The 22,801-nt window shown below is 40.1% G+C and overlaps 1 protein-coding gene across 3 annotated transcripts in view; it reads right to left on the bottom strand.

Annotated features, from left to right (window-relative positions):
* Positions 1–22,801, bottom strand: part of LOC101159152 (forkhead box protein N3) — a 75,765-nt gene that overhangs the window by 35,886 nt on the left and 17,078 nt on the right. The gene's annotated exons all lie outside the window — the stretch shown is intronic.

Below are 22,801 nucleotides of genomic sequence, written 5' to 3'. Positions count from 1 at the left end.
ACCACTATTGACATTGAGCATAATGAATTCAAATTGCCTCAGTGACGATAACGGAGTAGCTGAAAATAGTGAGCAGATCATCAGAGAGATGGGCGAGGTGGAGAGGGTATTTGACAGGCTTTTCAAGGTGCATTTGTGCTTCTTTGTGAAAAGTGTTTGTCTCTGTTTTTGACAGGCTTGTCGCAGGGTATGTGTTTCCAAGCGTCTTGAGGAGGAAGAGGACATTTTCATGACATTGTTCCTGGTTGGAGTCCGCTGGAATGCGGAGATGCCTCTGATGCTCTCTTTCCCTCTATCTCCTCTTCCTCCTTCTTGTTATGTTGCCATAGCGGCAAGGGGGCCATGAAACATTACAGCTGACAGTAAAGTCATCTCATTTTACTGTTGCTATGACAACAAACTCCTCACTGTTGGTTGGGGCTATTGCGAGCTGCCGCCCAAGCCTCGTGCCTGAGAGTGTGCGTATAAGTGTGTGTGTATTCTTGTGACTGTGTGAGCCACCAAAGCCCCCATGGGCCTTAATAAAGCTTAACATGCTCGCTCAGCTCGAAGCAAACTTTATGCAACTATCGCAGCAACCCCTAAAGAGCAGTCACTAAAGGACAAAGACAGATATCCCTCAAGTTCAGATTAAATGATGCTTGCTGTAAATATGTGCATGCTTGAGTGTTCGAATCATTTGTTTGACAGATGGAACTGAGCTATTTTCTCCATCCGTCCTATTCTCAGGATCCTTTTTGCTACATTTTGATCCTGTTTGGCATGTTCACATTTGGCTCAATGCATGCATGTGTTTTATTTAATATCTGTCCAGCAAATTCCTGATACTGAGAGTCTCTCCATATCAATGAGCTGTAATTTAAAGCATTTAGCCTGTCCTGTGTCTCTGTTCTTACCATGACCTAGGCACCACATTGTTTCTGTATTTTGTCTGAAAATAGACTTTAACAGACACCATTCATTAAGATCAAATGATTTCTCCACTGGAAACCTTTAACTTGAACAGTTAGTAGCTGGTTTTACACTTGGTCAGTTATTATGATTGTGCTGCTACGAATATGATAGAGACGGTTTCAGGCAGGTAGCAAACATTAAAAAATATGTACCTATAAAGAAAATGCTGAACATATACAGTATTAACAATTAAACAATAGTATTACATCATCTAAAGAAGGGGTAACAAAATCCAGGCCTCCTGCAAGTTTTCCCTGCTGTTGATTACCTGGATCAGGAGTGTTTAGCCAATAAGGTGCTTCAATGGCAGGATGGTTGGAAAACATGTGGGACACTGGCCGGGATTGGGGCACCACAAATCTAAAGCAAAAAATGTATTTACTCTTGGATCTATTGCAAAATGAGTTTTATAGCATTATCATTTAGTTGAGCTCTTTCTACCTAAATCAATTTGACAAAAAACCGGAAGTAAAAAAAAAGCTCCAGTTCCTCAAAAAACCACTGGGGGCAGGTGTCAGATGGGAACAATTTCCCATTTCTTCCTACGTTAAAGTCAGATTTAACACAAAAAATAAACACACGCATAACCTGGAGTCAAAAATATTTTCTTTTCATGATAATTGTACCGTATTTTTTGGGGTATAAGTTACGATTTTATTTTGGCATAACTTGACCAGGAATGCAATAATTACAAAAAAAAGCAACAACCGCTAGAGGGCACTGTAGGTTGTGTATTAGGATTTGCAACTGACAGCAAAGCAGAAGAAGAAGCACAGCTAAGTCTTATGCCTGGTTTGGCAGAATTATTCCAAAGTAACACAGAGGATGAAGAATTCAACGGATTTAGTGATTTAAAGTGTTTAGTTAACGTTTAGTAAGTCCTTTTTGCTATGGTTTTCTGAATAATTGTTTATTTGTTTCATGAAACAAAATTAGCATCAATGTGTTAGTGAAGCGTACATACTGTATGTTCTTTTTAAGATGAAATGTTTGCTCTTGATACCGTATTTTTCTATATACATTTCATATTCTGCTTCTTATATAGGATTTTTTTCTTCTTTATTGTGGATGTTTTGGCTGCTGCAACTTATGTTCTGGACCGACTTACAGTCCGAAAAATAAGGTATGTATATGTGGAGATTTAAAAAAATCTTGTCAAAAGTCCAATTTGTGAATATTTAAAGACATGTTTTTTTGGGGTGGGTTGGTGGACCTATGGGGTGACCCTAACAAAATATTAAACTTTGTTTTGTCCCACTTCATCGCAGTTTTTGAAATGTGGAGAAGGAGGTTGCTCGTCCCACTCCATGCCTCATCAATCCAGTGGGTGACTTCAATAATTATCTGTGGAGTGTTTTTATGTATTTGCTAAAGTCTCTGATTCTCTTTCTCATCTATAGTTAGGTTTCAGAGGTTGTCAGACCCTCTCACACAGATGTTTGGCAGTTACAATCTTTTCCGACTTATGAAAACTAAATCAACCAACTTTTGTGATGGATTTAAAATGGTATCCCAGATCAACGTCTGAGTCTCCCTGTGCCCGTCCCCAGCTCTGAAAAAATACAGAGCTGTGTCAGGAAGGGCATTCAGCATAAAAGTCTCCACCAAACCATCTGTGCAAATCAGTGAAAGCTGATTTGCTGTGGCGACTTTTGACGAGACATGGCGAAAGGTGAACAACAACGACATTGGTGTTTGGTCAAAAAGTAAAGATGCTGTGTTTGCGTTGGAATTAGGACCAAAAAAAGGATGTTTTTTTCATAGAATTCCTACCATCCATGGTCATAAGCTTTGTACTTTTGGGAACACAAACAGTTGAGGTGACCTCTAGGTCATGGGAGGGTTAAACCTCGAAGTTTGAGTAGGAAGCAACCGAGATGTTTTAGACATGTTCCAACAAGAGATCTCTGTAAAGGTCTATTGCTAAGTCTTAAGAATGCTTTGAACACCTTGATGGAGGAGTGGGATAAATTGGCTGAGAGTAGGAAACCTGGATTCAGATTGCAGATCCATGACTCAGTCTCAGATAAAAGGCAGATAAAGCTCAGATAGCTGGACCTGAGTCCTAAACTCATCACAAATGCAATAAAAATGTCTTTTTAAAGGACTACGATGCAAGTTAGACCAGAATTACAGTATTTTTTTTAACTAGAGGCATTATCTGCCTTGTCAATCAATATGGCAACTTGCTCACCTGTAGCTTACCTGGGTTATGTTGGGCTACTCTACAGCAAGCAGGGACAGAGGCCACCAGTGTTTACACAGAGGGGAGAAGGTTAATAATCTCCTCTGAGTGTGGAGAGCTTGTAAGCTAATTCATGCATTCTAATTGACATCGTAATCACCTTGCACCACATCCATGCTCTCCCAGATATCCGTCTAAATCACACTCCATGTTCATGTAATCCTCGAAAGATCTCCATTCCCTATTGGCCGCTTTCTCTGACAAACAGGTGTTTGGTTAGCCCAAAGCCAGAGGAAACTTTTCATTAGTGTTCTTCATTTCACTGCCGCCGAACTGACTTTCAACCAAATCCACAAGTCATTCACTTCAGCAACCCCAAAAACAGCATCGACGAGGACATTTTACAATAAAAACGGGGGTTGGCTTATGACACACAGTCAGCAGTTTATTCATACTTAACTCCGGACCAGACTGAAGCTAGCAATACAAGTTTGTCAGTTTGATTGTAGCTTATGACATATGTTGCATGCCACATCCTCCTGCTTCTCACTTTTCTGTCAGTCTTCACTATACGGCGCAATAAAACCACTGCCATGAAAATAATCCCCCTACCCCAGAATGGAGCAGTAATAGTAGTGTATGAGATAGCAGCAAAGAATGGAATAGTGGCTGGTAGGAGTTATTACTTGCAGAGGGGTGAGCTGAACCTTGTGGCTCCTCTGGCCACAGTGATAAAGCAGAGAGTCAGATGCACTGAGGCAAAACTAATCTGGGGTTTTGATGACAAAAGGACGACCTTTATCCCTCTTTCACATAGGCTGGATGGATAGAAGAAAAAAGAAGCACCAATAGAGAGAGTGGGAAAATGAGAAGTCTCTAAGAGACTGGAAAATGATAACTTCGGCTACATATACTGTATGTCAACACTGGTTCCAGCAAGCAATGAAATCTCTCCTCCGGCATCTCTACGGCCAGCCTTTACCTGACGGCAAATATCCCAAATCTGGAGGCCTTTGAAGCAGCAACAATCACATGCTATAAGGTCTGACTGTGTCTCCCTTTTATGTCATCCAGAGCAGCGCCGAGTTATGTGGTAGAGGTCAGGGGTCAGGGTGCCCCTAGCAACCTGTCTTGACCCGACTGTCCGGGCTGTGCTCTCCGTTGCATGACAGCTGAAAACAGTTGCTCCAAAACAGATGTGAATGTGTTTTGTGTAAATAAAAGATTTTACAAAATGTAGACAAAACAAAAAAAATATGTTTTTAACTGTTCAAATTACTTTATTTCTTGAAAAATAGTAGCTTTTCTCTGTAAAATAATACTAATTCATAACCAAAAAAAAAAGCAGTAATTGGGAATAATTGCTGCAGATCTATTAGCTTCTAGAGCTATAGTGATAAATGATAATTCTGTCCTGCAGTAGTCCTGGATTGCAAGGACCAGATCTTTTTCTCCATTAACCATTATGGGATGGCCACAGGACTTGCGGCTTGTCGTGGCAAAGTGTCAAATTTGGCAATTTTCCGACACTTTTGTTAATGCGATCTTCACAAAATTTCCCACGATTATTCACGATTAACAACAACCCAGACATCTGATGGCAAACTACGATGTTAATAGGCTCATCATGTGCAGAGCAGTTAGGGGAACTGAACCCCAGATGAAGAGCACAGGGCTGCTTTGCAAAAGTAACATATGGCGCAAAAAAAAAAAAAAAAGATAACTAGCAAACATCAACTGTGAATAATTTAAAACAACAGATGTGCAGACACACACAACCTCTGTACCCCCAAGGTCTGACCACAAAGCAAACAGGCACCGCACCAGTTTGGTGCAACTCAGCAGCCAATTATCACGAAGTCACGCCAACTCCTGCTCTCTGAGGATGGACAGTAGCTGGATGCACGGACGTGCACGCAAACGCACAAACACGCAACCAGAAATGCTTGAAGGTGACTTGTGTATGCAGCCAGGAGGTGTCTTGGTGTAGAGTGAAGAATGCGCATTTGGACTCACTCCGACAGTTAGGTCAAGCTTAAAAAAAGCCTCAGCCTAAGGCTCTACTCCTTGGTCTGACACACCACGGACCTCCGTCTTGCCACAAGCTTGAGCACGCTTACATTCATGTCAGATAACGACTAATTTCAAAGTCCAGATCTTACTTTAACCATCAGAAATGACAAATCTGTGCTAAAGGCCAACATTGGCTTTTGTCTAGTTAAAATTCAGCACACAATCATTTGTCAAAGCAAAAAGTGAGCAATCTAAAGTTCAGGAAAAGGAATTTTACCCCCTTGAATGCCTGATTTACCAATTTGGTGCCATGTTTTAGTCTTCTGATTACATCTTAGTATTGTTCCAATGACTTTTGCAATAACAAACCGATCGCAAGGTTAAAAAAAAGTATACATATCCCTAAACTTTTCGTTTTTGCTTAGAATTTAGGTCTGTTATGCTTAACATAAAATATAATACTTTACTGCAGTGTCACATGGAGCTGATGAGGTTGTTGGTGTGTAAGAATGCCAAGACCAAACTTTAGCCAGCCCAATAATGATATAGATATAAACTGTTAAAATATATAAAGCTTGTGAAATAAAGAGATTAAATAAAATCAGTAAACCTCACTGGATGAAAAAAAATCTATATCGTTTAGAGTCCTCTGGTTAATAAATTAAAAAATAAATAAATAAATAAAAGTTTAATTTTATTTAGTACTCCATGCTTTAATTTTTTAACAGTGTAGATCAGTTTTTGTTTTATAGAAATCACACAATGTTGTTTGTTTTTAGTGAAACTAGAAATAAATTGGTTAATAATAGGCCTTTTTTTTGCAAAATCTGAAATCTGAAAATCAGAATCTCTTAGAATTCCACGAAATCTTAAATGCAACAAATGTAAACAATAAAACGCGTACTTTATTTCAATGCTTTCACCTTCCTCTACCCCTTCAGACGTTCCCTCCTTCACAGAGTCCCTCCATACCTTCCTACCTCTAAGGCCTCTTGCCTTTTGTCTTTGACAGTGAGCAGGTCCCTGTTGGCACTCCATGCTCTTTCACAGAATTGTGGGAAAAAAGAAACAGCAACGCGAGAGAAGGGGGAGAAAAAAAAAGGAAAAGAGAAAGAGAGTCTGCCAGAAACACTAAGGGAAATATCAAAGCAGCCAATGCACAGCCAACAGAGCTTTGATAGTGTGCAGGGAGGAGAGTGGGTCACAAAAGAGCAAGGAGAGAGCCTCTATGAACCGCTTAAAGAGAAGAGTATGATCTAACGGGATCTTACATTGAGGGAAGAGTGGGGCGTGCGAGGCTTTGAGGTAGTGAGTGTGTTTTGGTAAAAAAAAAAAAAAAAAAAAGGAGAGCGAGGAAGAAGCAGGACACCCTCTTCGTGTCTGTCTGTTCCCCCTCGGCTTTTCCACTTATCGTTAACAAACAGCAGCTCAGGCTCGCAGCCGCCGGTCCACAGTTTGTTTCAACAACAAAAAAACTATGGCAACAAGCACCAGTTGAGCTCATCCAGATCCAAAAGTCCGCCCTTCTTTTGCTTCCTGTAGTAAAGCTCTTTGGCCAAAATTCAAATTAATCGAATTTCATATGGTTTAGGATAAAAAAAAGTAAACGATGTATGAGTTAAGACTTTAATTTGATTATGATACTGTTAGGAAAGGAGTGAAAAAGTGTTCCGGATGAGAAGAGAAAAAAGTGAAAGCTAAGGAGTGAGGCAGCTGTCTGTCAGGGGCACATTCAGTCCTCTCTGGACCGCCTTTGCTGACGATACATCCAGCGCTTCTGCTGATAATACAACTTTGCTTACATCCTTCATTCCTCCCTCCCACTCTTAAAAGCTGTTTTTAACACAGCACGAGATACCTTATGTCAACGGAAACGTGTCTGAAATGCTGACAAAACCAAAGTCTGGCTGTTTTCTAACTCAAAAGGGCCCACACTAAAAGGATAGGAAATATCTATAAATCACTTTTCTTTATATATTATATTCTATTGCATTATTCCAACTTGAAAATACTTTTCATACATTAGTTATAGTTACAAAAATTATTATAAATTTGTTTTTTTGGGTTATTTTTTACATTTTCTCACTAAAATGTAACATTTTAAAAAAAATGTTTGTGTATCAAATGTATTTCTCCCTGGCATGAAGCTGCCACAAGAAATTATAGGACCAAAACAGGCTCATAAACCTTCAGACGTAAAGTGGCCATAGCCTATGTTTTCATTCATTTTCACTGGAGCCCAGCTATAAGTGGTCTCCATGGTGATCGGAACGTACCATTCTCTATTGCTCAACCATTGAAGTTGCAAAACAAGATTTCTACTTTTTAAAGACCCAGTCTAATCACCGTTTGATCTATTTCCTAGTGTTTTTTTATTATTATTTATGATAATGCTGTCTTCAGCCAACATTGAAAACACTCATTTTCTAGGACACAGTTTCTACAGAGCGGCAGGAGTTAATTAGGAATTGACCTCTGGGATGCCGCTAACCAGAAAAGAAAAGCCAGAAATCTCTTAATCTGCAACAAATTCTAAATAAGCACAAGAAAAACTGAGAAGCAGACACATTTTTCATTTTTCTTGGTAGACTAATCTCACAGGTTAACATTTATTTGCTTCTATTCCAGAATCTCTGCTAACATTTCAGCTAAATGAACATGTCTGAGCTCCAAATAAAATGGTTCTTATTTTGGCTTTAGGCAGCACAAAGCCTTACTGAGGGTAAAGGATATCATATCGTACCATGAGACTTCATGAAGTACAGTCACATGAGTTCGTCTTTTAGATGAGCGTAAATGTAGTTCAAAAAGTCAGGAAATACATTTTACTGATAACAAATACATAAACAAAACAGAGAATTGACGGGAAGAGATTTCTGTTTTGATAGTTTTTATTTTTAATAAATGCCATAAAAATTCAGATTCAACCTCAACATAATTATAAAGCAGAAAAAAACGGTCATTCAATTTGATTTGAAGCAGGATCAATGTTATTTTCTTTGCATGCTTGTCTCTTTTGAACTCAATACCGTTAGTCTGCAGTGAAAAAGAAAAAGGAAATCAAACACTGAGTTGCCTCCAGGAAACTTTAAAAACGGTACAGATCTGTGTCCTTAGCCTTATTATAAGAGAAAAAAAATCATAATTGTGCATTAAAAAGCAAATTTTACAGTTTTGTGTTGAGTTTGGTTTTAAATTCTGGATTAGGAAACATTAAATTAAAAAAAATAAAGAAGAAAAAGTCTTTAAAAAAACTTTAGGATGTGAAAAATGTGTCATAGTGAAGAGGAAAACAAATTCATTAAACTCATAAAAAATAGTTTTTTCATCCATAAATATTTCAAAAATACTTTTAAATATATTCCAATTCAGATAGCGTTGTCCTGACTACTATTCAGTAGTATCACCACACAGATTCACTTTAGTAAAACAGGTAAACAGTTGAGAATACAAAAGGATCTGTAAAATATTTTCTCTCAATTCTGCCTTTTCTATTTAATATTTGAATGAGTTTCTTCTCTTGTGACACCATTCTGTGGTTTCATTCATTCATTTCATCATAACACATAAGAAAATGGTATTTTGTTAACCAATCAATCTTCAAAATCTTAGAAGTCTTATTTTTATGGATGGATCTTCCTTTAAATACCCCTTTATCATTAATAACTGTCTTTATTTTTGTTTTAAAAGTTTAAATTACGATTTATGTGAAAACTATTTTATAGCCGAATAAAATCAACACTAGTTTGATCAATTTAATCAAAATTTGGAAACTGAATCCAATGTGAAATCTAAAGTATTTGGCAGCAATAACCTGCCTCATTTTTAGTCAGATAAAAAAATCTGGGATCAGACTTGACCCCGTAAGTATGACGTAGCATTGAACTTACTGGTGCCAGCTGTTTGATCCCATCTAATTAAAAAAAAGGTGTTATGGCAGAGCACCAGTCCATTTGAAATTTGCCTCTGAGTTGTGGGCGAGACCATTGGTGTGGAGCAACCCCGCCCCTCTCCCCTTTCCAACGCTGAGCTCTTGGAGCATGGAGTTTGGGGCCAATTTTCTACAATCTTTTTCAAACTGCATTTTTTTGCCTGCTCCTGATTCACAACAATTTGAATAAACAGTCTGGAAGGCAATTTGAAGCCTAATTTTCTCTATTTATGTCCTCCCATATGAAAAAAAAAATGCCACAAGTTAAAAACACCAAAAACCCTATTTTTATCGGACTGAAAAATGCCTGATTCTGTAGCTTAGCAGAGAATAAATACATCATTCTGACTTTTATTTCAATTCCACCAGATTGATATTTGATTAAATACATATTCTGTGTCAAAATCGTATAGAACATTTGATCCTCTGACCTCTAAAATTCACAAGATAGTGGGTAATGTTTCCTCTGAATACGCAACAACTGGATAAACTGTGAGGAAATTGAATGCAGACAATCAGCTCGGGCAAGGGCACATTCAAACATCCTTAGTTATAGATCTGTCAGACGGCTGAAAAGAAGAATATGTTCATCATACTAAAATAACTGAGGATAAAGCAAGTCTGACAGAAAATAAATAAATAAGTGAATAACTCCAGGGGGATCCTCAGTGTGATGGATTAGCTTTCTAAAGCAAAATTCAAAATCTTTCCAGTCTGGTTTTGGAGCTGCCGAAGATGAATGGAAAAAAATGGCCGTCTGGGATGTCGGGAAAAACTTGTGCAAAGGAATAAGTGGATTTAAATGCACAAATGATTTGGGCCTTTAAAGATGAATTTGGGTCATGTTTTTCCTTTTGCTGAGATACCACTTTCATACAAATTTGAATGCACTTTTCTGAGGTCATTTCATCAAAGTCAGCTCAGGCTCTAACATCTCAGGTCATTTTTTTATTTGAACATTGAGATATAGAGGGAAAAAACACATTCTATGACATATTTTGGCACAATTTTTCTAACCCAACAAGTGTTTTTTTTTTAAGACTCCATGTGTCATTCATTGAACAGGCACCAAAATTATTTAAAACTGAAAGATGTCTTAGAGAGCGAACACGGTTAATGAAGGTGGCAGGCTCAATGAGGAGCTGTCTTTTCTTTGTTTGGTCAAGATTTAAATGGGTTTGGCATCGAGCCTGCTCATTTGACGCTCAAGTGTTGCCGGTTGGAGTGCGCACAAAAGCCGTCCGTCTCTTGGCTGTGATTGCACAACGCTTTCCTGTCTCCGACTTTGTTTTTTCCGTGTTGTAGAATCCCCTAATAAGCAATGTTGCCCAGTTTAAAGGAAGATGATAACATTTTTGTCAGGATCAGTTTCCTCTCCGAGTCCAGTCTCTTATTGCTACATTTGTTCTCCCACACCTCTTTTTGTTGTACTGTCTAATCAGCGGATCGTGAGAACGGCGTCGAGCAAGAAAGAGGATGACTGCGAGTGCTAATGACGGGAGTCGAGAAGAAAGAAGGAGTGAGGGTGGTTATATCCTAGAGTCATTAGCTGCAATTCAATGTCACCCTTTCTTTAAGCATATGCTGTTTGACAGGTTCTGCCAACAGAATTAGGCAAAAGGGATGATTGCGCTGTGATTAGATGTGTAACTTAGGGGAAAAAAAGAGGTTTGATGTATGCTTATCCTCATCTCATATGCATCCAACGAGAAAGGGATCATGAAACGATAGGATAACCAGCGTCAACATGTGGCCAAGTTATCCACTGGTTATCCCCTTTAGTTTGCCTAAAAATCACCCCAGGATTTCCTGGACGCCCCGCCGAGTGAGTTGGACTCCCAAAATACCAGGCTTAAGATAACGTACCTGGCTAAATTGCCGTTCTTTCATGAATCTCTTTGTGGATGCTGATCAAAGGCAGTTTCCCTCCTGATGTGAGGAACACGGGAGATGGCAAACAGGAGAACAAAAAACAAAAAAAATGCTGTTCATATCAGAAATTCTGATCTTTCTGAGTGAAGTCCCTCGTTTCCCACCAAATTATTTAAGCTAGGGTGATGTGTGAGAGAACAAGAGGGACCTGGCATTGTCTCTGCAAGCACAAAAGATGTAATGATGCCCCCTTGTTATGGGGAGATTTGGGGAGGAATGCACGGGGAAATTATGTCTTATCTGCTCCCTTCGCCTTGAACGTTATGCAACAGCTGTTTTTTAGAACCCCTGCCTAATAGTTTCTTCTCATCTCCCAGCTTCTTGATTTCTTAGGAGCATCAGAAGGGTTCATCTGGCAAACAAACACCAGTGATAGAGATATCATAAAATGAAAATGGATTTAAAGACCCACTCCAATCATCTTCCTAGCTCCTTGCAAAGCATTCCCAGTGGTCTTTTAATAATGATTATGTCATTTTTATCCAAAATCAAGACACCTGTTCTGGGACATAGTTTCTGCAAAGCCACAGTAGTTGATTTGAAATTCACCGTCAAGTTGTGGGCGGGACTGTTGCTATGGAGCAAGCCCACCTCCCCGTTCCCATCACCCATAACTGAGCAAGCCTGCATTTTTCATCCACTCCCGATTCACAACGATTTGAATAAAGAAATATTCAGAAATACCCGTTTTAACCTACCGTAATTGTCTTTGTGATTCCTCCATTATGAGAAAACACCACAAAACATGAATTTCCTTTGTGTTTATTGACAGATCATTTGGCTCTTTTGTTCATATTTGTTTTTTTACAAGTGCAAACAGTTTTTATAGATTTGTAATTACCATTTTATGAAAATTTTGGACAATTTCTGAGTTTAATGCTGAGGAGGTTAGAGCGAATAGCGTGATTAAATTTGAATTCAGTATTCTACCTAGCAACTGTGTCGTCTGCAAATTCCATTTTATTTTTAAATATTTAGAAAAATAAACAGTCTTATTTACGCTCACTTCTGCCATTTCTCTTACCTTTGCCTTTTAAATTTTTTCTGTTTTGCCTTTTTTGGGGATTCATCAGCAATACTTTCTATTGATAATTCAGAATTATGACATTGTTTTGGGTTTAGGACTGCACCAAAATGTGAGCATGGGGATTTAATGAACGTGACCTTCAAAAACAGCCTCAATGAGCTTTTTCTAATAACTTACCTGCTTGTTTATCCTGCAATTGTCCATTTTTTGGACGGAAGCTCAAATAAATAAGAACTAATATGTTGAAGGATTCAAGTGAGTCCAATAGAAACTAAGGTGTCACATGACCACACATGACCGTCTGTGGGTGTATCTAGCACTAAATCTCTTCATAAACTGGAAATGTCAAATACTTAAAATAGTAAACATATTTTAATTAGGAAAAGTGCAAGATAACTTTTTAGGCAACGAAAGTTACAAATTTTGTAGGTTTTCCTCATTCCCCTCCTTTTCAAGCAATAAATTAAACTCTTTTTGACTTTTGGTAATAATCACATTTAATTAATCTAATGTGCCCTGAATGTATATTGAATATATCATTGCAAATCTCAATTCATGATAAAAATGATTTACACAATTATTTTCTTTCTACGTTTATGTTAATTTTCCTTGTTTTTCTTTTATTTTTATTTTATCAATGCATTTCATTATTTCTGAAATGAGATTGATATATCCGAGTAATTGTGGTGTTGTCTACAATCAATGCTTAAAAACCAGAAAAATCAAATTAAATCAAATCAAATTAAATCAATCAATCAACCGTTCAGTCAAGCCAATCCATCAGAATCCAAAATTTAATTAAATCGAACAAATTAATCAATCAAACCAAGCAATCTGAACCCAAATCCAAAATCTACCAATTTGTTGGTACTTTTTTTTTTTTTTTTTTTTTTTTTAACTTGTCCTGTCCAACAGCTAGGCAAACAGATGAGAGCTGACGGCCTCTTGTGTTGGACATATTTTATTTTAACAAGAGGGGTTATTCATCTTCAGACAAACCAAAGGTATGGCTGAATAAACCCCTTTTGTAATTGAGGCCAAAATTTATTAATTATGGCCCGCAGCAGTCATAGACTGCAAGGACCATATTGTAACTGGTACGAGGGTCGAACACTCAAAAAGTCCAAAACGTCGAAAAAACGCGTCAAAACGCCAAAAAATGGAGTCAAAAGTCGCCCAAAGCACACAACGACACGACAATTGTGTAACGGAACAAAAATAAACACACACACGCACAACACCCCCGCACAAACGACAAAATTGTAGTCGCAAAAATGACGACAAAAACACAAAAAAGCCCCAAAAAGCCCTCAAAAGACGGGTTTAAAGCCAAAAAGACATGCCCAGCCTATAGTAAAAGACAGGCCGCATTGAAATACATAGGCCACCTGACTGCAAAAACTTCTATATTGTTTCTGCTTCGTTTCATTATTATTCTTCTTCTTTCTTTCTTCCACTTTGAGCCAAAATTTGACCCCCACCACATACCCGAAAACTCACCAAAATTGGCACACACCTAGGATAAATTGAAAATGAATTTTCGGCAAAGAAAACGTCACCCCCCCCACGATGATGACATCACGGCGAGCAATCCCGTCAAAAAAATGAATGGGCCGAAAATCGCTTATGGGGCCAAAAAAAAATATTTCAAAATACAGTTACGAAACCAAAACAGGCGTGTTGGAGATATCCCAAAGAAGTTATGAAATTATTATGGGATGGCCACACGACCTGCGGCTTGGCGGCCATTTTGTGGCGAACTCAGAGAAATGGCGATTTTCGTGTTTTTTGACAATATGGGAAAATGACACTTTTGTTTAAGCGATTGTCACGAAATTGCACACACATGCCAAGACCCTGATTCTACAATAACCAAAGAAGTTTCGTTGACCTTTGACCTTGGGAAGGGGCGGCCATGTTGAATTTTCTTAAAAAAGCACCTTTAGTAACGTATACAAACGAAAACTCGTCCTAGGGATTTTTATCGATCTTTTTGAAACTTCTCGGGCATCAATGGCAAGCTACTGTGGACAAAATGTTGGAATTAGAAGTTGTAGAATTTGAAACGCGTGCGCGTGGCGAATTCGCAACCGTCGCCATTTTAGCTAGCTCGCACATATTTTATCGGAATAGCCTGAAACTGAAATATGCGATACCCTGGCCCACACTGAACAAAACGATGTCACATACGACAAAATCGATAAAGGAATGTGGCCGTGGTAAACAAAAAACCGTCGCAAAAAAAAGTGCTGACTCGGCAAAAAAAAAAAATTTCGGATTTTATTTTTAAGAATCGGCTAACGAAACCCAGATAACTTTGTCGGGTATATCCAAAGAAAGTTTTGGAATCATTACGTGATGGCGACACGACCTACGGTTTGGCGGCCATTTTGTGCCAAAATATGCCATTTTGCGTTTTTCGCGTTTTTACACGATATGGAAAAATGAACTTTTTTTCGAGCGATTTTCACGAAATTTGACGCACATGTCCTTAGCGTAAGTCTACAATCACCTCTGGAGTTTCGTCGACCTTTGACCTCGGGAAAAGGCGGCCATCTTGAATTTTCTATAAAAAACACCTTAACCACCGGATTCAAACGTAAACTTGTCGTTGGAATTTTCTTCGATCGTCTCAAAACATTTTGGGCATCAATGGCAAGCTACTGTGTAAAAAATGTTGGAATTAGAAGTTGTAGATTTTGAACGGCGTGCGCGTGGCAAGCTAGCAAAGTGGCGCACTGTTATAACTCCCATGCATTTCAATACAATACAGTGAAAATTGAATGCATGCATTAATGCCTGAAACTGAATACATTGAAAAACACTGGATATGGACATATAAGGAATGTGGGCGTGGTTAGCATAAAACCACTGTTGCTAAGGACAACAAAAAGTTTACTTTTACCGATTTGTCCGAAACTGACGTCAATCTGTTCATCATCCCGAGGGGACCAAAACATAAAATGGTTGCTATGGAGATAAAATCAACAGAAAAGCCGCCATTTTGGAAAAAGTGGGTTTTTTATCAACTTATGACACATTGCTCTCACCAATGGAGGAATGTGTTTTTCTGAGTCAGTTGATGATGCAGATCGCTATGCTAGCACTTTTAGCTATGTTAGCATAACTAGCATAGTTAGCATAATTAGCATTTTAGCTAATGTGTTTTTCTGAGTCAATTGATGATAATGATTGCTATGCTAGCACTTTTAGCCACATTAGCATAGCTAGCATAGTTAGCATAATTAGCATTTTAGGTAATGTATTTTCTGAGTCAATTGATGATGCTGATCACAATGCTAGCACTTTCAGCCACATTAGCATAGCTAGCATAGTTAGCATAATTAGCATTTTAGATAATGTGTTTTTCTGAGTCAGTTAATGATGCTGATCGCTATGCTAGCACTTTTAGCCACATTAGCATAGCTAGCATAGATAGCATAATTAGCATTTTAGGTGATGTGTTTTTTTGAGTCAGTTAATGTTGCTGATCGCTATGCTAGCACTTTTAGCCACATTAGCATAGCTAGCATAGTTAGCATAATTAGCATTTTAGGTAATGTGTTTTTCTGAGTCAGTTGATGATGCTGATCGCTATGCTAGCACTTTTAGCCACATTAGCATAGCTAGCATAGTTAGCATTATTAGATTTTTAGATAATGTGTTTTTCTGAGTCAGTTAAAGATGCTGATCGCAATGCTAGCACTTTTAGCCACATTAGCATAGCTAGCATAGTTAGCATAATTAGCATTTTAGGTAATGTGTTTTTCTGAGTCAGTTGATGATGCTGATCGCTATGCTAGCACTTTTAGCCACATTAGCATAGCTAGCATAGCTAGCATAGTTAGCATAATTAGCATATGCAGTTTTGACTAGCATTCATCAAAAGTGTGCGGTGAGGGCGGTGAGGGCGGTGGTGCGTAGAGTTGGGCGTGGAAGGCGGGTTGCGTCTGCGGGCCATACAACGCCGCTTGTATATTGTATATTGTTTCTGCTTTGTTTCATTATTATTTTTACGTTTCTTCTTTCTTACGGATCCGTTGATCGCAAATTTGACCCCCGCCACATACCCGAAAACTCACCAAAATTGCCACACAGTTGGGATAAATTGAAAATGAATTTTCGGCAAAGAGAACGTCACCCCCCCCACGATGATGACATCACAGCGAGCGTTCCCGTAAAAAAAATGAATGGGCCGAAAATCGCTTATGGGGCCAAAAAAAAATATTTTGAAATACAGTTACGAAACCAAAACACGCGTGTTGGATATATCCCAGAGAAGTTATGAAATCATTATGGGATGGCCACACGACCTACGGCTTGGCGGCCATTTTGTGGCGAACACAGAGAAATGGCGATTTTCGTGTTTTTTGACAAAATGGGAAAACGACACTTTTGTTTAAGCGATTTTCACGAAATTGCACACACATGCCAAGACCATGATTTTACAACTACCAATGAAGTTTCGTTGACCTTTGACCTTGGGAAGGGGCGGCCATCTTGAATTTTCATAAAAAAGCACCTTTAGTAACGGATACAAACGAAAACTCGTCCTAGGGATTTTTATCGATATTTTTGAAACTTCTCGGGCATCAATGGCAAGCTACTGTGGACAAAATGTTGGAATTAGAAGTTGTAGAATTTGAAACGCGTGCGCGTGGCGAATTCGCAACCGTCGCCATTTTAGCTAGCTCGCACATATTTTATCGGAATAGCCTGAAACTGAAATATGCGATACCCTGGTCCACACTGAACAAAACGATGTCACATACGACAAAATCGATAAAGGAATGTGGCCGTGGTAAACAAAAAACGATCGCAAAAAAAAGTGCTGACTCGGCAAAAAAAATTTTTTTCAGATTTTATTTTTAAGAATCGGCTAACGAAACCCAGATAACTTTGTCGGGTATATCCAAACAAAGTTTTGAAATCATTACGTGATGGCGACACGACCTACGGTTTGGCGGCCATTTTGTGCCAAAATCTGCCATTTTAAGTTTTTCGCGTTTTTACACAATATGGAAAAATGAACTTTTTTTCGAGCGATTTTCACGAAATTTGACTCGCATGTCCCTAGCGTAAGTTTACATTCACCTCTGGAGTTTCGTCGACCTTTGACCTCGGGAAAAGGCGGCCATCTTGAATTTTCTATAAAAAACACCTTTACCACCGGATTAGAACGTAAACTTGTCGTTGGAATTTTCATCAATCGTCTCAAAATTTTTTGGGCATCAATGGCAAGCTACTGTGGAAAAAATGTTGGAATTAGAAGTTGTAGATTTTGAACGGCGTGCGCGTGGCAAGCTAGCAAAGTGGCGCAGTGTTATTACTCCCATGCATTTCAATACAATACAGTGAAAATTGAATGCATGCATTAATGCCTGAAACAGAATACATTGAAAAACACTGGATATGGACATATAAGGAATGTGGGCGTGGTTAGCATAAAACCCCTGTTGCTAAGGACAACAAAAAGTTTACTTTTACCGATTTGTCCGAAACTGACGTCAATCTGTTCGTCCTCCCGAGGGGACCAAAACATAAAATGGTTGCTATGGAGATAAAATCAACAGAAAAGCGGCCATTTTGGAAAAAGTGGTTTTTTTATCAACTTATGACATGTAGCTCTCACCAATGGAGGAATGTGTTTTTCTGAGTCAGTTGATGATGCAGATCGCTATGCTAGCAATTTTAGCTATGTTAGCATTACTAACATAGTTAGCATAATTAGCATTTTAGGTAATGTGTTTTTCTGAGTCAGTTGATGATGCAGATCGCTATGCTAGCAATTTTAGCTATGTTAGCATTACTAGCAAAGTTAGCATAATTAGCATTTAGGTAATGTGTTTTTCTGAGTCAGTTGATGATGCTGATCGCTATGCTAGCACTTTTAGCCACATTAGCATAGCTAGCATAGTTAGCATAATTAGCAATTTAGGTAATGTGTTTTTCTGAGTCAGTTAATGATGCTGATCGCTATGCTAGCACTTTTAGCCACATTAGCATAGCTAGCATAATTAGCATTTTAGGTAATCTGTTTTTCTGAGTCAGTTGATGATGCTGATCTCTATGCTAGCACTTTTAGCTATGTTAGTATAACTAGCATAATTAGCATTTTAGGTAATGTGTTTTTCTGAGTCAGTTGATGATGCTGATCGCTATGCTAGCACTTTTAGCCACATTAGCATAGTTAGCATAATTAGCATTTTAGGAAATGTGTTTTTTTGAGTCAGTTGATGATGCTAATCGCAATGCTAGCTCATTTAGGCACATTAGCATAGCTAGCATAGTTAGCATAATTAGCATTTTAGGAAATGTGTTTTTCTGAGAGAGTTGATTATGCTGATCGCTATGCTAGGACTTTTAGTCACATTAGCATAGTTAGCATAGTTAGCATTATGAGCAAATCCAGCCTTGATTAGCTTTTTATTTGTGGGCGGTGAGGGCGGAGAGGGCCGCGGTAGTGCGTAGAGTTGGGCGTGGAAGGCGGGTTGCGTCTGCGGGCCATACAACGCCGCTTGCGGCTTTAATTTCAATCATGTTTGAAAATCTTTGGTGTTGGACCGGACGGAAAAGGAAAGAGGGGAAGAAGAGAGAGGGACGTTAGAGAGAGGGGGGGGTAGGAGGGTGATAATAGGAGGGGAAGGGGGGTAAGACCATGAAGCAGCATAGAGCAGACAGGTTTACTGGTTGTTTATCGTTACGGTACGGTTCAAATGTAGTACAAAAAGGGCGGGGCCTGTTCACACACACTCAAATATTATCAACACACCTGCTAGCCGCAAAAATGTCCACATGTCAACATGCACACAAAACAGATAGTGTTCACGAACGCATACTTATGCCTTTAAACCAACTAGTGTGAAATCTTTCATTCATTCAATCATGCAAACTATTAGTGCAAAGGTGAGCTAACACCTGTGCTCAGGTGAGTGTTTATGTTCTTCTAAAATGGATGGTGGAATGTGAAAAGAAGGAGGAGGAGCGCCCTGCCACCCCCACACCCATACCCCCGCCGCAGCAGCAGCGGCAGCCGGAATTCCCCCAACGCCACACGGGAACAGGCAGGGAACAACCGCCCCCCGGGCGACCAAGACCGCCACCCAGGCCAGGGCCAGCAGGACCGCCGCGAGGCCCCCAGAGCCAGAGAGCAGGGAGGCGCAGAGGGAAAGAGAGCGCCGCCCCAGCCCAGCCAGGAAAGCAGCCCCCCGCCGCGCCGGAAGAGCCCAACGCAGGGCCCCACCGGAGAGGGACGCCCACAGCCCCAGACGAGCACCCCACCACCACCCAGGAGTTCCGGGCATCCCCCTGCCCCGACCCCAGGTACGAGCCAGGACCCCCCAAGGGAGACCCGCTCCGCACTCCAGGCAGCCACCCACCCGGCCCACGGTTGGTCCAGGTAGGAGCAAGGCAGGGGCCCGCCGCCCCCGCCCAGGAGGGGGGAACCCCGGGGAAAAAAGGGCGGCCCACAAGGGATGTTATAAATATGTTTGTTGGTACTTTTAGAGTTTTTGGTCCAAAAATCTAGGGTAGTTTCTGAATTAACAGGTTCCCTGTTGGTGCAAATGCAATGTAGGTACTTTTTTGGGCTGTCTTTTGATTCATGCACGTTGGATAATATTTACCTTTTTTTGACTATGACTCACATTTTTTGTTGTTGTTTTTACTATTTTTTATATAAAATTGGCACTGATGGATGTGAACTTTTTGACCCTGGGTGCTTATCAGATTTAAAATTGAAAAATTTTTTTAAATTATAGGAAGAAATGAGTACAAATAAAAAGATCCACACATCCACATTACACATTCTTCCCTTCACCAATTAAAACCAAATTTGTAACACCAATTTCAGTAGTAATTTCAAAGCAAATTTGAAAAAAAAATTAAATGTATTTAACCAAACGCATGTATCAAATGGAAAACCAACAGTGCACTAGCTTAGTTATGATATTCGCTCCTTGGGAGATGAGTTTTTTGTTGTTTAATGGCTGTTAGAAAGCAGGGGTAAAAGTGAGTTTCAGCTAGTGCTCCTGAGAATTACCACAGCCCACAGCAAAAAGCATCAGCTCGACGGGCTAATAAAAACTAAGGTCTCCAGTGTTTCCTCCCTAATCAAGTTCTTGAAAGGGCAAAGAAAACTGTGAAACAGTATCAGACACTTTGGCTCTCCAGTGGAGTCTGTGCTAATTGAATAGCTTTAGATTTGCTTGAAGCTATTCAAGCAAAAGAAAACACACCCTGGAACAAGCAGAACAAAACAATATGGTTGAATTTTCATGATAAGTGCTGGATTATAGCCAGTGCGCAGAACCCAACAGCGCTACATGAAAAGCAGTGGAAGGGAATCTACAAAGGAAAAATTAAAATCCCGTGGAACAGCTGTGAGGCTACGGTCTCCATTTTCTTCATTTCTTTCAAAAGCAGCCACTTCTGCAAAACTGGAATCAATCATAGAGGCCGCACACTTGAATTTTCCACACCGCATGACGCGTTTAAAGACAATGAATGTGCACATCTGGTTCCTGCAGATGAAAGTCGACAGTTGCATCCTCAGGTGGCAGGGGACGGTGGGAACTGGAGCCTGTAGAGTGGCATTCTGGGAAATGTAGTGAAGCATCAATGGACTGTGGCAAGAAGAGTAAAGTTATGGTGTAAAAAAAAAAAGACAAAACTGTAAAGTGTGGAAATGTCTTAAATAGCTCCACCTTATGATTTGGGACAGCACAGAAGCAGCTGGAATTTTTCCTCGGAGGCAGGGCGTTCCAATCTCAAGCAGCAACACGTGAATGCAGACCAAAAACAGGGCAAAAACCATGAAAATATGTATGCATTTCCATGAACTTTCTCCTTCGTTCCCCTTTTTGCTCTTTCACAGAGGTTTCCTGTGTCTATCTCTCATGGTACATTCAGAGCATGAACAGCCCGAGTCAGCAAGTCTGGACACAGCTACTAAATATTCAGCCCGGATCTCCCACTCTTCCACCTAAACACCTTTTTTTCCCCCCTATTCTCCCACTCCAGGCTCTTCCTCCCTACAATGCCGCCACCACGACCGCCGCTGCTCTCCGCGCTCCACTTTCATTAAGGGGGCTCTCCTCTGATAGCCCTTCATATAACACTTAATCTTCATAACAATAAGAGGGCTCTCTCTGCGACGAATCACCTCGAGGGGCCAGATTCTAAAGATACACAGCTAAATGATGTCATTAGCCGCCAGAGCGTCCGATTGGTTTGAGCAGCAGGGCAGAGCCCGCCCCCGGGGGTTTGATGGAGGGCTCAACAGGAGCAGGCGGGTTGGACAGGCCAAGGGCATTCCTCTTTTGGAGGAGAGCGGAGAAGCAGCCTTTTTCTGGTGGAGAAGCAGTCTGATTTCAAAAGGGGGATGAATAAGATGACTGTAGAAAGGGGAGGGAGGTTTGAATAACAGTATTTTACATGAATGGATCTTCAGGGGAATGACTGCTCCATCGCTCCCTCAGCTCTCTATTTTCAGCTGTAATTTGACAACATTGTTAAGCGCGCGAGTGAGTGTGGAGTAGGCGTTTGTTTTTTTTTGTTTTTTTGTGGACGATTGAGTCTGTGGCGTTATCACGTTGTAGGGGTGTCACCGCGTCGTATTTATGCTGTTGTGGGCGGGTGCAGAGGAAGAGTGGCGGCGGATTCTCGCAAACAAATGTGCAGACATCTGAACCTCTGTGTGAAATCACAGCTGCTATGCAGCAGTCACACCATCGTCTCAGATAGCACACACACACACACATACGAGTGTGAGACGGGGACGTTAACACCAGACTTGGCAGGGTCAGAAGGTCACGGGGGTATTGTGACAAAGTTGCCTAGCAACAAGCACACATTCTATCTGCATGCACATGATTTGAATGTATGTATGGTACATATCTTCACAGGGGATGACAGATGCTGGTTTTTAGAACAGGAAGTCTCGAGCTACGGTGGAATCAAAGAGCACAATGGAGGGCAGAAAGACTTAGTAAGGGCTAGAAAGAGAAAATGGTTGCTCAGGAAAAGGTTTGTGCACAGAGGAATTTCAAAAGTGAGTTTGGAAATGGTGGGCTTTTACAGAAGTTTTTAAAGGTTCAAGTGAAAGTGTTTCCTGAATGAGCTGAGCGTTTGTAAGTATGCTCTCTAAAAACATTTGAAAATGTTTCCTGGAGATCTCGTAGCCTTCAAAGCCTTAGTCACAACTGCCCTTGCGGGTGAATACGGGGTGTCTGGTAGGGAAAAATGGGTAAGCTTTTATGGGATGCACAGGAAATATCAAGGTCATAGACCGCCTTGTAAGCACGTAGAGAGATAACGTTCGTGCATATTTTTTCTACGGGTATGATCTGATGAATACCACACAAAAACATAAAGTACATGTGAAGTAGGTGAATTTTTCAACCCCCCAAATCCTGCAAACTCCAAAAAAGGCCTGTTAGTGCTGTTCACCTGATAAGTGTGCGTTCCTTGCCTGACTGCTATAAATCAGGAAACTAGACAGAGTGTAGTTAGTGTGGGCATCCAATGGGCGTCCAACGGGCACATACATTTCCCCACCACTCCCCAGTAGTGCAGCATTTGTGTGTCAGTAAGGAGCCAGTAGTTGCACCTGAAGGCCACGGCACACAGCCACTATGTACATTTCACGCATTTTCAACGTATGAAATTTTGTTTTTTCATGATACATGCATGATATTTTGATTTCATAAGTCAGATGTCCGTCGAGAGTTTAGTCCAATGGGACTTTACGTGAATTCAG

Source organism: Oryzias latipes, chromosome 24 (assembly GCF_053564925.1).
Source record: "Oryzias latipes strain Hd-rR chromosome 24, Olatipes_Hd-rR_3.1".
Taxonomy (NCBI): Eukaryota; Metazoa; Chordata; class Actinopteri; order Beloniformes; family Adrianichthyidae; genus Oryzias; species Oryzias latipes.
Note: the sequence above shows the minus strand (reverse complement) of the source record. Positions and strands in the feature narration are given on the sequence as shown.